The sequence below is a fragment of the Drosophila pseudoobscura genome, chromosome 2, assembly GCF_009870125.1.
Source record: "Drosophila pseudoobscura strain MV-25-SWS-2005 chromosome 2, UCI_Dpse_MV25, whole genome shotgun sequence".
NCBI lineage: Eukaryota > Metazoa > Arthropoda > Insecta > Diptera > Drosophilidae > Drosophila > Drosophila pseudoobscura.
The window spans coordinates 29,799,776-29,816,293 of NC_046679.1; the positions used below are offsets into that span (position 1 = coordinate 29,799,776).

At 35.0% G+C, this 16,518-nt stretch overlaps 1 protein-coding gene across 3 annotated transcripts in view; it reads left to right on the forward strand.

Annotated features, from left to right (window-relative positions):
• sr (zinc finger domain-containg protein striped) overlaps nucleotides 1-16,518 on the forward strand; it is a 52,534-nt gene that overhangs the window by 22,535 nt on the left and 13,481 nt on the right. The gene's annotated exons all lie outside the window — the stretch shown is intronic.

The window sequence follows — 16,518 nt, forward strand, 5'->3', positions numbered from 1 at the left end:
CGTCAGAGCCACAGCCACAGATCCAGATCCAGACAGACGACGACGACGACGCAGAGCCGTCCGTCGCCTCTTTATCAGTTTATTACTTGGCAAACTTTTCATTTTAATATCATTTCGCATTTGCGCAATGCACTTTTGTTGCTGTTGTTGCTTTTGAGCGACTTTTAATTTTGAACGCCTTCTTATGGCAAGGCCTTCCCCCCCTCACCCCCTACCCACCCCAGGAGCTCCACAGATCCACGAAACGTTGGTTGGCTGGCGCGACGGCTACGTGCAAAAAAATATGATAAATGTTTACCGGTTTTTTGGATTTTTTTCATATTTTTTTGTCGTCCCTCTGTCAACCGGTAAGAAAATGAAACAAAGTAATGGATAGGGAATGTTTGAGTACCCGTAAGAAGACTTCATAATGGTAGATCTCTCAAGAAAGGACTGGAAATGGTAGAAAGATTTGTGTTTTTTGTGAATTTTTTAAGATTTTACTTAAAGAAGTTCTCGAACGAAATAAAATTAAGGAAAACCCAAGGAGGAAGGAGTATTATTTCTCAATATTTGAGGTCTGTGTTTCGAGTTCTGGTTGGGTCTCTGAATGAAGCAGAGAGTATAAGAAATCACACCAGTATTAATATTATCCTTGCCGATTGCCGATTGAAACAAAGTGACGGAAATCATTGGATAGCTCTTATTATTCCCGACTCTTCTAGCATCTCTGACTGTATCTCTGACTGAAAGAAAGTCATGGAATTCGTAAGAACAGGAGTACAATTCCTGACTTTGTTCGGGAATTCATGAAAATCATGCCTTAAGTACCCTCAAAGTCCCTAAAAACCCCATATTTTGAATGAAATTATGATCCCAATTCCCTCTCCCTTCAGTAAAAACTATCAAAATGGGTAAAAGAGTGGGAAAATATAATCTTTCAAAGCTCAAAAGTCAGTAAAAGAAAGCTTTTCATTCATATAATTCCTTCCCTAATGCGAGGCTATAGATAAACTTTGAACTTGTCAACTGGTAGAGAAATAATATACCTAGCTTCCAGAGTTCAAAGTCAAGGAGAGAAAAGCTCTCAAGCAAACTATCTCTCCCCACAATTCTCTCTCTCTCTCTATCTCTATTTATATGTATTTCCCACTCTGGGTATGACCGAAAATCGATAGAGCTAAATATTACCGGTATTATGCTCCTGCCGCGCTTTCTCTGGGGGTGCTCTCTCCTTGCTCTCCTTTGGCGTAAACTATTTTATGAATGAAAAACGGCACACGATTTATAGCATACTTTGCAGGGCGCCTGCGTGTATCTGTGTGAGTGCGTGTGTGCCTGCATAAGCGGAAGTTTTCCTATGACGAAAGCAAAGGTTCCCCCATGCCCCCAAGCCCGCACCCACCCAAACGCATGTCCTTGACTGCTGGAAAGTTTATCGCTTTTCCCTACAACAACAGGTGGACATTTTAAAGCTGTCTCGTGCTTTTTGGGGGCTTGGGTGCTTTTCCACCCCGCCCCGTCCTCCCCGCTCCCACCTGCCTTTTCCGTTGACGTAGTTTGAGCGGCGACAATGTTGCGCGACAAGTAATAAATTTTCATTTAGATTGCTGTACAGTTGACACTAGACCGCTAAAAATAGTTTTCTGCACACCTGAGGGAGTGCAAAAGGGATTTTCATGGGGTAAAAAGGCAGGAAAATGGGTGTTTTCCCCAGCAGGGGAATCAAAGGTAAAAATAAGGAAGTGGCTAAAAAGAAAATAGTTGCTTAGCGTATTTTTTGCGGTAGAGAAATTCCGGAATAAAATATTTATTGAAATGTTTTCCTTATCGAAAATATATGAAAAGTTTATTTTTTTAGGAGAAATATCTACTGTTATTAGAATTTGGTTATTCTAAATAGTTCCTTAAATAATTTATAATAATAATAATCAATAAAAACTAAAAATAAAAAAACAAATTTAAATAACATAAAAAACAATAAATAAATAATTTAATAACAATAAATGAACTAGAAACAAAAATAATAAGATATAAAAAAATATAATAGATCATAACAAAACTATAATAAAATATAAAAAATACATAATAACATATTAAAAAATTTGTATAAAATATTAAACAATAACATAAACATAAAGTAATAAAAAAAATTTATAATAATAATAAATAAAATAATTCATAATCATAAATAAAATAATTTACAATAATAAATATATAAAATAAATAATAATAAATATGTATATAAAATACAAAAAAGAAATAATATAAAATACAAAAAATAAATAAATAAATATTTATCTTAACATACAAATATTTTCAATCTGGCAAACACTCCGCGCCATTTTCCAACTATTTTAAAACCAACCCAAATTGTTCTAAGATAACATACGTTCAAGAAAACATTTCCTACTCATTTTAAACCATTTCGTAGACCTTTAAAAATCGTTAAATTTCTTTAATTGCGTGCCAAGAAATTACTATTAATTTTTGTTCAATATAGAAAACGTTTTTCCACCCTTTGAGCCCCATTTTAACCCATTCCCCATTGACTAAGTTCCCCAAGCAACTCAAAACTGCTTCCCAGACCCGTTCTTCAGTGGTGAAATGTTTTTATAAAAATAGTCGGGGCTCAGAACGTTTGAGAGGCACCTGACGTGGCTCTCTAGCACCCCGTTTCGTACGAGTATATCTCTGGCGATGATTAAGTCAGCGGCCATCGGCCAGCAGCCATTAGCCGATGCGAAGCTTTGTATTAACTTGTTTTTGTGTGCGGCTCTCGACGCAAATGCTACCATAAATGGTGTGTGCGCCCCGTCAAGAGGCAGAGAGCGAAGCGCAAAACCGCAATTAAGCACAAATCACAAAAGTTTGCCCAAAATTGGTCACAAGACCAAAAGGCCAAAAGGGAATCCAACCGAAAACCAAAGAAATGATCGCATGATGAGGCCGAAAAAAGCAAGAGATCGAGGGGGTTTTGTAGAACGAAGTTGGAGATACTCTTGAAGACAAAAGCAAATACTTTTGGGCTACCAAAAGTCTGCCTTTTCTTTCCCTCTTCATTGGAAATATTTCGATTTCTTCAGGGCAATCCTCTTCTGAAACACCTCTTACCCTCAAACCTCTTCTGAAACTCCCCATACCTTCCTTAAAAAGGGCATGGCAAAAGCTTAAACAAAATTTGTGATGCCTACTTTTGACCAAATTTGGCTTGTGGCATTTATCGCTTTTTTGTATCTTTGTATCTTTCATTTTCTTACTTGACCCGTTTTTCAAGACTCGGTTTTTAAAAATAAAATATAAAAATTAAAAATTATTAAGTATCCGACATTTCATGAAAGAGTCTGGAATGGTCTCTTGAATGGACAGGGAAATGAAATGAGAAGTGCCTGCTTCTTCAGACACATTCAGATTTTATATATCGCCTGTCTGTCTGTCTGTCTGTGCCTGCTGCCTGTGCCTCTGCTCTCTGCGGCTAGGTGTTGCATGCAACACATTCACTGTTAATTAAGAACAACAACATCCACAATGATTCATTCTGCTTTTCGCTGTTTTTAAGACTTTTCCACTTCGTGTTTGGAATTAATTTGCCGTGAGATTATCAGACATTAGAACAGGCATTAAAAGAGTCCCATGTCCCAAAAAAAATCATCAGGGAAATGCAGCATCAGGTAGGTGACTAATGGTTGGAGTCTCGAGGCGAGGTGTACTCTCTGGAGGCACAAGCCATGAGGCATATCTGTAGAAAAACAATAGAGGAACGTTGTGTGGAGGGAAAGAAGTTGCTTTAAATGCCCTAAAAATGTCCACCGATACTTATATATTGTTCTAAAGGATATGAATTCCAACAAAATGGCTCAAAATCTCAGAAAAATAATAATTAATTTCAGTTCCTTTTCAAATTATAGCCAGAATAAAAGAAAACTTAACTGAAACTCACAGCTCGAAATCGTTTTTCTCTCTATAACTGCTTAGCCACACTGGGAAAGAGTTGCATAGGAATAACTCTCTCTTCCAGTGTGTCTTACCAGAGTTTTGTCTATTTTTTTATATTTATTTAAATAGATTTCATACGAAAAGTAGTTGATAAATGGAACTTTTTTTATATTATTCTATGAACCAACTCAATTTTTTTATTTTTTAATAATTTTTTTTTTACATATTATTTATTTATTAACAAAATTTTTATTACTATACTATTATACTAAACAATATTAAAAAAATTAGAAAAAAACCAAAAAATGGTCCTTAAAAAATAATTTAAGGACTATGTTTATGAAGTTATATAGAATGACAATTTGTATCCACTTGCTCAATTGATGTACATATATATTAAACAAATATTCTCCAAGTTTCATTCGTTTGCCTTAAAAAAATAATTTTATTTTATTTTCAACAAAATTTTCATACCTTAGATCTGGGCATCTCTCTTGGGTATTGCTTGATCCGTATAAATTTTCCGCCCGTCGCATAGCTTTAATTATAAGAAAAATATATAAAAAATAAAGCGTTAATAATTATAAGAAAATAAATAAATTAATACAAATAAATTGAGATAAATAATAAAATAAATAACAAATAAAATAAATAAATAACATATAAATAATAACTAAATAATAAATACAAAATAAATAAATAATAAATATATAAATAATAAATAAATAATATATAAATAATAACTAACTAATAATAACTAAATAATAACTAAATAATAAATAAATAAATAATAAATAAATAAAAATAATAAATGGGAAAATAAGTAATACGTTTTGGATGATAGAGAAACAGCTGAATCAATAGCTTCACTAGTTTTACCCACACCTAAAACCTAGACCAGGCATAATTGACCCATGCACTCCCCATTTTCTATAACATTCCAAATACCCTATTTTTTGGTCGTTTGGGCATGCAAAAATGTCACTTTGGCAAAAGAGAAATTTCATGTTTCAAATGCAAAAAGGAAAAGCAGACGAAAAACCTGGAAGCAGTAGAAAAGAATCAACAGAAAAAAAAAAGAAAACTATTTGAAGTTATTTTTGTGGCCCCGGCCTGACACTCGTCTGTGTCATTGTTGAAAGTGTAGTAGTTGTTGCAAGCTGTTGTTGCATCGTGTGCCTGTTAAAGTGTTTGCATGCCACACGACGACAACAACAAGAAGAACTGTAAGAACGCGAATGAACAATATGTAGGCGTATTTTGATTATGATAAACTGGCGAATTATGTTGTCACTTTGCATTTTTCTTATAGAATGAAATTATATTTTATAAAGCGGCTACAGTTCTGCCGGTGCCTCTCCAGAGAGTTCTCGTGGCTGGCTTTAAAGACGAGGAAAATATTTACATGTCATGGCATTTGAAGGGATTTATGTGGCCCCAAATGGCAGACCTGCCTCCTGACGGATGAAAAATGACAAAACCAAAAACCAAAAACACACGGGACTCAGAGATTCAAAAACTATAGATATTTTGTTCTACCAATTTGTTTGGCTTAAAAAACAATATAGAGAAAAACGTTTTCATGTAGTTGTATCTGTGTCTAAATTTAGTTGCCAGAAAAAATCTATTTTGAATATTTCACGTAACGAATATTAGCTGTTTTGGTTGATTATTGGCACAACAACAACGATAAAAGCAAACAGAAATACTTTCCGCTAATTATTCCGTCGACGACGTCAAGTTCATGAGAATCGAGGAAAAACTATGACGTCGTTAAACAAAAAACCCACACGGAAAAATCCAAAGGCGAGAGAGCGAAAGATTTAAAGAAATAAACAAAATCTATCTATAGGTCGATGTTCTAGTAGTTTTATTCTTTTCTTATTTTTTTCTAAATATAGGATTGCAATTTTTGGTGGAGGATTAGGCATTGGAATCGGAAAAGTTCTATAAATATTATCTAAAGAAAAGAGAGAGGAGAGTGGGGAGAGAGCAGAGAAATGGGGCCACACTAAATCAATAAAAACTTTTGAAAAACTTTTTCGGACAAGACTGCAAACATTAAAAATTACAAGATCTACAACCCAGGCATGGAATGTCATGTCCGTCCTCTCCCAAGAGCCAGAGAGTGTGTCCATATATCTATGGGAATATATATATATATAAATTAATGGCAATCTGGCAGCGTAAACACGACACGAATTTGTATCTTTTCGTCCCATTGTCACCCAGAGATACATAGTTTCGTGTCATTAGCCCGAAAAAGATACGACGACGACTTCGACTTCTCTCGAAAAACTGAAAAATTAATGATGCAACTTTGTGTGGCACGGAAGTGTGTCAGGGAAAGAATCTGCTCATTAGCAGCAGCAGCCACGGCCCTTCAGCCTATTGGAAGGCATATTGGAAATTGGTTCGCTTTTGGCCCGATAGGCGGGTTGCCAGGCCCCCCTCGTTTGCCGCAGTTTTAATCAAAAACCGGGACACATATATCCCTCGCTCTTTCGATATCTTTCCCTGCTGGTCTATATTTAGCCATGTGACATCTACTACTCGTATATATCCGAGGAATATCCGTGTAGATTATGCTTGATTGACGCACAAGAGCGGCAGCCAAACTGTGACGCTGCCTTTTGGGGGTTATCTGTGTTATCTATCCAAAAGAGCCCATATTATCGGTTATTGGCGAAGTCCATCGATCTGTGACGTCCATGACAAATGATAAAGATAAAACAATTGCAATTCATGCGGTGGAAAAAAGGTTTGAGGGGAAAAAGTGTCGAAGGATGCCTGCTTTTAAGGAGACCTTTTAGGTAGAGAAATCTATAGATATTTGTGGTAGAAGGGGAGATAGAAAACTGAGTGAAGCTTAAGGCTGCTGTTCCTTAAAAGAGCTGCCTCTGTTGCTCAAAGTTTAGGTGTATCTCAGAGGCATATATCTAAAACTCTTTAAATATATTTCCAAGACTATTTCTACTTCGAATCACTACTTTTTCTTATGGTTTTCCATTGATTTATGAAGCAGTAACCATGTCTTCCCTTAACTTCATCTCTAGCTAGAAATTACAATCAAATATGTGTCTCCAAATTGTATCTTAAGGCATTCCAATCGCTATGGGTCGGAAAACCGAAGAAAAAATATATTTTCTCATCAAAAAAAAACTTACAGAGCTATCTTTCGTGACTATTTCCTCCATAAGACCTCCATTTGTATCTATAAATTGTATCTGTAGCCTAGAATCTCTCCTAAACCATCATATTGTGCCAAAATCCCAGTAAACCCATGACTATATCCTACATAACCCCCTCTGGAATGTATCTAGTATTACATATGTATCTTTTATTTAAATCTGTAGCCATTCCAAGGCATAAAAAACCATCTTAAACCATCATATTGCTCACTATATCCTCCATAACCCCCTCTGGAATGTATGTAGTATTAAATATATATCTCTAAACTATATCTATAGCCCATCCAAAGTATAAAAAAGCCCTTTAAATAAGCGAATCCCCTCTCAAACCTTCAACGACTATATCCTCCCCAAACACCTAAGTATATACCCCAAAAAAACATCGAAAAATCCCGAAATAATAAAGAAAAATCAATCATAAAATAAAATTTAAGTATAAAAATTAAAGAAGAATTTTTGGGGGTGTCGGGGGAGGGGAAGAGCAGATGCAACGCATAAAAAGATTGCGCATTTGTCACATTTCTAAAATTAAGAAAATGCTCCAATAATACCCTCCACCCTGCCAGCTTCTCTCGACAACAAATCGTAATATAAACTATCAACGGCATTTAGTGGGATTAACTTTTTGTGGCCGACAGAGAGAGACATAAATATCCAAATGAGAAATGGGGAAAATGAAAAGCGTTCGCCTTTGCTGGCCCATGCCTCACACGGCTCATAAATAAAACCATTAAAATGGAATTCAATGAATGCACAAGAACAAAATGCAATATCCATCAAAAAAAGAGAGGAAAACCCAAAGAAAAAAGATGCAACACGGCACCTTCAATTCCTGCAATTTTTTTGTAGTTTTGCCAATCATTGTTTTGGCTATTTTTGGGCGAGAGATCTTGAACGTCATCACTGGGGCAGGGCCGTGGCGAGGTAGCGCCCAAAATATACCTTAAAAACCCTATAAATAGACACAAAACACAACACAATCGTTGGCTACGTGAGCATCTAAAGCGGGAAAAGCTGATTAAGCGCCGCAGAATTTTATGAACTTGGACGTGAAAAAACAGTGTATACACCACGAGTACAAACATGTAATTTTTTTTTTCGCTATTTTCACGCGGCGCTTTTCACGTCATTCACGCGCGAACAGGAGAGATAGAGAGCGAGGGAGAGAGAGTGGGAGAGTGAGATGTGTACCATAGATCTATTAAAATTTGGCTTTTAATTGTTTACTGACGTCCTCTTCGAAAGAGGGAAAGCAGGGAGGTTTGGAGACTGTGGGGTTACCGTTTAAAGAGAGATTTTTTTAATGGAAATTGTTTTACTAGAATGTGCAATAGAAACCGCAATACTGCAAAAAAAAAAACCATCTGGCACCTTTAAAATAAAACAAAATAAATAAAATAAATTCAAATTAAATAAAATTAAAATTAAAAAAAGAAACAAATTTAAAAAAAATTAAATTAACAAAAAAAATTAAACAAAATTAAAATTAACAAAATTAAAATTTTAAAAATTAAATTTAATAAAAAGCCCTTTAAAAATTAACAAAACAAGATGAATTTTTGATAATCCATAGGTCACAACATCATCTTTAATTTTGCAAAATATGAGCTCCACAAGCTTCAGAAGCCAAAGAAAATTTGGCTGTACCTGTAAATCACATCAATATGTATCTATCAGATTAACAGAGTAATTTATAACTAAATTGCGCTTCTTTTGTATGCCATAATCCTTAAAATGCATGCAGCACTTTTAAGGCTAAAAAGTTGTCAGCCTTTAAAAAACCAATCTACCTTTTAGTAACCACAAATATAAAACAGGGTACACACCCGCAGATACAGATAGATATGTAAATATATATAGAATAGACCCCCTGCGCTGACTTTGGCCAATTTAGGTCTTGTTTCCCTCAGCGGCACACGAGTTGCCGCTCTGCTCTCTGCATTTTCCTGCTCTCTGATTTTTCCGACAGCTGATTAGAGATTTTCCCCACACACACACACACACACACCAGTGGCTGTCAATCTCAGTGCGAAAATTGTTTCTACGTCTTTAGCGGGAAAATGATGAACAGATTTTTTATTTGTTTTGGTTTTTGGCTAAATTTGTTTCGATTGGCAAGCGATTTTTAATTTTAGTTTTTCGGAGTGAGGCACGCGTTTTATATTTAGAAACAGGAGATCAGCGTATGACTGCGAATGAGTGCCCGTAATTATCCGAGAAAACAACATTCAAAACATACGAGAAAACATTCGTGACCCACTTTCACCACTGAGCAGCTTATACCTATTTGGGAACATATCCGATCGGACTTCGAGTCGATTTGAGTTATTATTTATGAATATTCATACATACAATTTGCAATTAGACAAAAGCCCAGTCAGTCGCTGGCTTCGGCCTGTGGGCAGGCAGCTGCTAAACAATTGCCAGACTTTTGCGGCTTTCCAAAAAACAATGTTGAGATAGTTACGACGGATGGACAAGGGAAAATATAGAGATACATAGATGGTTAAGAGGAGAGCTAAGGTGCAGAGTCCAGAGAAAGTTTAAACCATATTTTATTTGATGGAAAATATGCGGATATTGAGTCTAAAATGTCATTTCAATAAATATTTCAACTTATTTTAGGCGAAAATATTTTAAAAACAATTTTTAGTAATATTTTAAAGTTTGATTATAGGCAAATTATTTTCTTTTGCCATGGAATATATTCCTAAATTTAAATTTAAGCCATTCAAGAATTTTAAGGAATTGCTAAATTTAATTTTTTTTGCCATGGAAAATATTTTTAAATTTAAATTTAAGCCATTCAAGAATTTCAATGAATTGGTAAATTATTTTCTTTTGCCATGGCAAATATTTTTTAAATAAACTTAAATAAATCCAGAATCTCAAGGAAATTCTTGAAAATAATAGAAAAAATATATGGCAAAATAGGATAAATAATTATTTATATATTACATTAATTATTTTATTTATTATTATTTTATAATAATTATAATTAATTAAATCCCTACTCTTTGATTTGTGTCCTCTCGCTCCTAAATCTTTCACCTTTTTAAGAGCACTCTGCGGTTGTTCCAGCAGAAAGCTTTAAAGATGGACAGGATCTATAAGTTTTCATGAATTTGATCACTTTCAGGTGTCTACTACAATGAATTCTGTTAAGAAAAGCTACTGCCTTTCCTAAATAGGGATTTATTGGTTATTCGAGGACATAAAACATTCAGTTTGTTAATAAATTCTTGAACCAGATGCTATCTCTTGATTAAAACACACTTTTCGGCCTTGCCATAACGTGCTAAAACTTTGAATAAATTGCATAGGAATAGCCCACATTTATTAGACTCTAAAAGATTCCATAGAACCGCGAAATATCTACATCTGCGGCTCGACTTGACTTCCATTTGCAGACCCATAAATCCCGCCTCTCTAATCAACATAAAACTGTGGCAATATATTTAATTAGACTAATTAAATCACTAATTACTTAAATTTTATGCACAGCAAATTCGTAAAAACAAAACACAAAAAAAAATTTAATAAAATTCACACCTCATTTTCGGGCCTGAAAAATGGCGCCTGGAATTACGAATTGAGTCTCCATACCAGCAACAGCCCACTGCCCCCACTGTCCCCACTATCCCCACTATCCCCACTGTATCTGTATCTCTGCATCTGCTCTAATTCCAACCAATGGAATATTTTTTGTGTTTAAATTTCTAATTTGTGTCTCTCTCTCTCTGTCTCTTCTGATGCTGCTGTTGACTGCAACAATTTACGGCAAGATGCCAAGATCATAAAGCATATTATGATGCTCATAAATTAAATGAAATAAAACCTATAGAAATATTCCAAAATTTATTTATGAAAATACTCGTATACGAAATGGAAGTCAAATAAAATTCAAAAAAAAAACTTTTTGACAATTTACAAGATGTGAAATTTAAGCATTATCAAAACGGTCACAGCACATATAAAATCCCCTCCCCTCCCCCCAAAATACATATATACATATACTGTTTTTTTCTATATAAATTTATTCACACCTCAACTCCCGGGGGGACGCCCACTTGGGGCCATTGGTTTATGGCTCTCACCTCGTCTCCATAGACGAACAAAATGAAGTTTTTTTATTCATTTCTTGCGTAATGCGCAGCAGCAGCAGCCAGCAGTCAAGTGTTTTTCAATCGTCAATCCACTAGAAAACAACAAAAAAGGGAGCCCAAAGCCCCCCGATTGGTGGCTGGCTGGCTGGCAATTGAAAACAAAACAATTTCTGTATTTCTGTGTTTCCGAAGGCAATCCCAAAGTCTTGCCAATGGAAAAATAGATAGAAAAACAACAACAAAAATACAGAAAAAATAAACTGATTTTGAGAGTCGAACTTGGAGATACTTTTTTCTATGGTAGGGGTATGAAATGGAAATACTTTTACGATAAAAATATTACAAGAAAAATATAAAGCGTGAAATTCCAAATTTTTGACATTTATTAGGAACATTTTTGGTAGCATACACAAAAAATAAGAAAATTAAAAAATATATGTACATAATAAAATAAAAATAAAATATTAAAAAATCATTAAGTAAAAAAAATAATTAATAATTATATAATAATATAATAATAAAAATATATAATATTGAAATAAAATCCCAAAAAACCATAAAAAAAATGAAATATAAACGACAAAGAGTAAAAAAAAAAACCGTGTAAACAAAAAATAAAATGAAGACAAGACAAATTTATAAAAATATATATATAAATTTATAAAAAAAAAAATTAAAATGTATATAAAAAAACGTAAAAATGTATAAAATATATACAAATATATACAAAATTATAATAAAAATATATAGAAAAATAAAATAAAAAAGTCGTATATGAATAATAAACATTATAATATAAAATTTAAAAAAAATAAAATATAGATACAAAATATACAAAATTAGAATAAAAAATATATAGTAAAATAAAATAAAAAAGTCATATATGAATAATAAACATTATAATATAAAACTAAAATTTAAAATTAAAGAAAAATTATATAAATACAAAATATTTAAAAATAAAAAGTCAAATATAAGAAAATCCAAAACGTCAATTAAAAGAAAAAATAAAATTTTGCAAGCGAGTTAGTGAATCAATTTTTCCATAAAAGGAAGCTTGGTGGCCCGTTTGGTACATAAACTGGTTGCCAATCAGTCAATCCATCAATCATATATCATACTTTCCAGAGTCACAAATCCTACCGGGTCTGTGTTGCCTTTTCAAACGAAAATACCCTCTTCTGCACAGTGTATCTTATGTATAAAAATACTTAAAAAGTATATAAGAGAGCTAAGAGCAAGAGAGAGTGGGAGAGCTATAGCTAGAGCAGGAAAGAGATAGAGAGAGACAACAAGTTGCAATGCTGCCACAGTCAATACGCTTTTAATTACAACCTACGCTACGCGAGCTTCCATGCCCCCCTGCCCTGCCCTGCTCTGCCCCGCCCTCCCCGTGGCTGTAACTCAAAAGTTGCCCTAACAAAACACAAAAACTTTTCACCATTTATGGCAACAGACACGGACCTTGGCTAAAAGACAGAGACACAAACCCCAGAGAGGGAGACGGAGAGAGGGAGAGAAAGAGAGACAGACAAAGTGGAACTCTGGTTTGGCATTGATGCGCCCCTCTCGAATGTTTGTCTTGTTGTATGTATCTGTGTATCTGTGGCTAGGCGCGTGCCATGTGTCATCTGACTTGCGACTTGCGACTATCTAACGCCTCTGCCTCATCAAGAGGCAACAGTCGTCTGCGGTCTGGTCTCCCCATTGACCCACGCATTGGCTCTGGCAACGTTCTCAATGAGATAACAACACACGGCCTGAGCAAACCCACACAAGATACAGCAAACACACACAGATACACTTGGCATATAGACAGATATAGAGATATCAATACATTAATGGATATTCATATAGATCTAAGGCCCCAAGAAAAAAGAACAAAACAAAGGGGAAATGCAGGTTTAGTTGGGTTTTTGGTGGGTTTTCCAAAGAAAATGTATCTTTTGAGTGTATCTGAGGGTTTTCTAAGGCAAATACTATACCAAAACGATCTTTAAGGGTTCAAAAATAGTTTTTGGGTTGAAGAAACTAATCCAAATCTATCTTTTAGAAGCAAACACACAACTTACAGAGAAAAAAGTCAATTTTTGTACATTTTTCATCTTTAAATGGATCAATGTAGACCATATGTATCCCTAACATGTATCTAAAACCTCCAAAACACCTCCAAAAAGGTACAGAATGATGCTCTAGACCTGATCTCGTACATTTGAGTGCCATATTTTAGAGATAGATGTCAATTAGGGGACAAAAATACCTCCAAAAAGGTGTATAATGATTCTGTAATGCATATCTTATAAATTTGCAAACATTTGAGTGCCATATCTTAGAGATATATGTCAATTAGGAGACACAAATACCGCTAAAAATGTGTACAAGGATGGTCCAGAGATTATCTCATAAGTTTACAGACATTTGAGTACCACATCTTAAAGATATATGTCGATTAGAGGCATATTTTTCCAACTGTTCTTAAAAAATACAAATAAAAGGCTACAATTTCAAAGATATATTGTTTGGTATTCCCCAAGATTCCACTCCTTAAAGGTACTTCCTTCATCTATCAATTCTGTACCTCATTTATGCCGTTCTTAAACCCCTCACCATCATCGTACCTTCGTTTTTTCCGTCAATTACTTTGCAACAGCCACAAATGTAAGCAAATTTAAGGCCCTGCCTGTCTTGGGTGTGCTGCCTGTGCTACCAAATTGAGGAAGAGGTGCAGTCAGAGACAGCTTCCAGTCATCACCTGCGGATCTTAAGTCCACCCTCGATCCAACCTCCATTCATGTCCATCTTTGGCTGAGAGACAGCCAGCCAGTCGGCCAATAATTGGCCCACTGCTAGTAAAAATGTATTTATAAAATTGTTTTCAACTATTTTCGTGGGTGTTTCGTCAGGGGCTGGGCCTCCTCTCACACGTCACACAAGAACAACAGAATCGTTGATGAAAATCGTTACGCGAATATATCTATTTATAGGCTAATGAGTTTTCCTTCACGTCTACAGGTGGCAGACGGCAGACCATTCTCTCGATCGCACCTCAAACCCTTGGACACTGTATAATTATCGAGTATTTTTGTGAGGGCTAAAAATATATATACCCACAGCTAGTCGTTTTCCTTTTTTGTTTGCCTAAAACTTGCACGAAAATGAGGCAAAGTTCTATTTTTTGGCTATGGCTGTGTATCTGTATCTGTATCTTGCCGTATCTGACGTTTCCCAGGTGTTTATTTTTAGGTCATGGCGTGTGCTGTTCCCACCTCAAGAAAAAACCGTGTCTGGGTTATGTATCTGTATTTCGATCATCTGACCGATGAACCACGCGTGCCGCATGCCTCCTTCTTTTTCCTCTTTTTCGCACACAATCTTTCTGTTGTTTATATTTCGTATCTGTATGTGCAACCTTGTCCTTAACCTCCAGAAAAACTACTGTCTGTCTGTCTGTCTGTCTGCTGTTTCCATTTACAATGTGCGCCCCGAATAATAAACATACGAGTACGTCTATGAAATTCCAAAAATTCCTCAAAATGCTGTCAAAATGCAGTTTTTCGACGGAAAATTGGCATTTAGACAAATGCAAAATGCGGTTTCTGGCCAACAAGGAAGCTATATTTTTGGCATAATTCTAGAGCATATTTTTCAGTTTTCAGATTATGAGCGTGAAAAATGATGATCCGAAAAAGTAGATCATAAAAAAAAGGAAGGCCAAAGCTTAAAAGTCTTTTACGAGTGCTCGCAGGGGAAAATATTAAAGGAATAAACGAAAAATGCATTACAAATTTTTAAAATTAAAATTATAATTATGGTTTTGCGGAAGTGCTTTTTTCGGCAAAGGAATATCTGTTTAAAAATTAAGAATAGAGGTTTAAAAAGCTATATATTTTTTCGGATGATTAAAATGTATAGATCAAAATATTAAAGGTATATAGAAAAAAGGCATTAAAAATTTGTGAAATTAAAATTATTATTTTTGGTCAAAAAAAAAATAACAGTGGAAAAATGAATAATAAATGTTTAAAAGGAATACATTTTTTTCTATGATTAAAATACATATTTAATGGGTCTAGATAATATAGAAATTGTTCAAAATAAAAGTGTTTGGTTCTATTTAAAACCATTTAAACACAAACCATCAGAATATCTTCGTTGCTGAATATCATTCCTGTAAGGGGGTCTCAGAGGTGGAAAGTTCAATCAATTTGGGACTTAATGAACCACAACAACTCACTAATATTCAAGACCTTTTATGTGCAGTCAACCTGCGCTTCATTTTGGCTTTGTTTTTGTTCAATTTTTGTAATAAATTCCCACGCAACTCATTCGGCGGAACATTGACTGAATCACACCAAACCAAAGCCCTTAAAATCCCAGATTTTCTGGTATCTCAAGCGGAAAACGAAACTTAAGCTTGTATATTTTTTAACCGAATTTTTAAAGAAAAAGTTCTAGGAAAAATATCTCTAAAGCATTACCAATTCAAACTTAAAGGTGTATATTGTTCAACCAAACTTGTAGAGAAGCAAATGCTAAACAATTCCACTTCTTTTAGCCAACTATAAGTATCTGCTAGATACATAACACCCAAAAATCAACTAAAACTAAATTAAAACATGGAAAATGCTTAAAAACAGCAAATGTATAACCAACATATGACGACGTTTCGTGGCCTTAAGCCTTTAAATTCAGCGCCAAAATCAACAGAAAACATCCAACGAAAGGCAAGGCCCTCAATTAGCACAAAATCCACCAACTAAAAGCCACTTCACACATCAAGGAACTCTTCAGCAGCTCTGGGTCAACATTTGGTCCTACCCTAACCCCGGAATTGCGACCTCTAGACCTCCAGACCTCTAGACAGCCTGCTGCCTGCCAGAAAACCGTGTCCATAAATGGTCAAGTGAATCACTATTGTTTAAATAACCCTGTGCCGCTGTCTGAGAGCCGAATGCAAAAACACAATTCTTCGATGATTTTCTTCTTTTTTTTTGGGGTCTTTACGTCGATGCAGAAATTGTGCTGCCGTGTGTCTAATGGGCCGCAGTGATGACGTATTTTGGGAAATCATAACATTTGCCAGCCGCCAAAAAATACAGATACTCCTGTGTGTGTGTGTGTGTTTGTGTGTGTGCGGTGGTGGGGAGGGGGTACCTGTTGTTTTATTTTTACCTCAAAAGCCAAGCGTAAGAGAGAGACAGCTAGGCAGCGCGCTGCTGGTTTTTCGAACTCGAAAATTCACCACGCACAAAAGTCCACCACAGAAAGAGAGCGGGAGAGTGCGAGAGAGCGACCGAGCGGGCCTG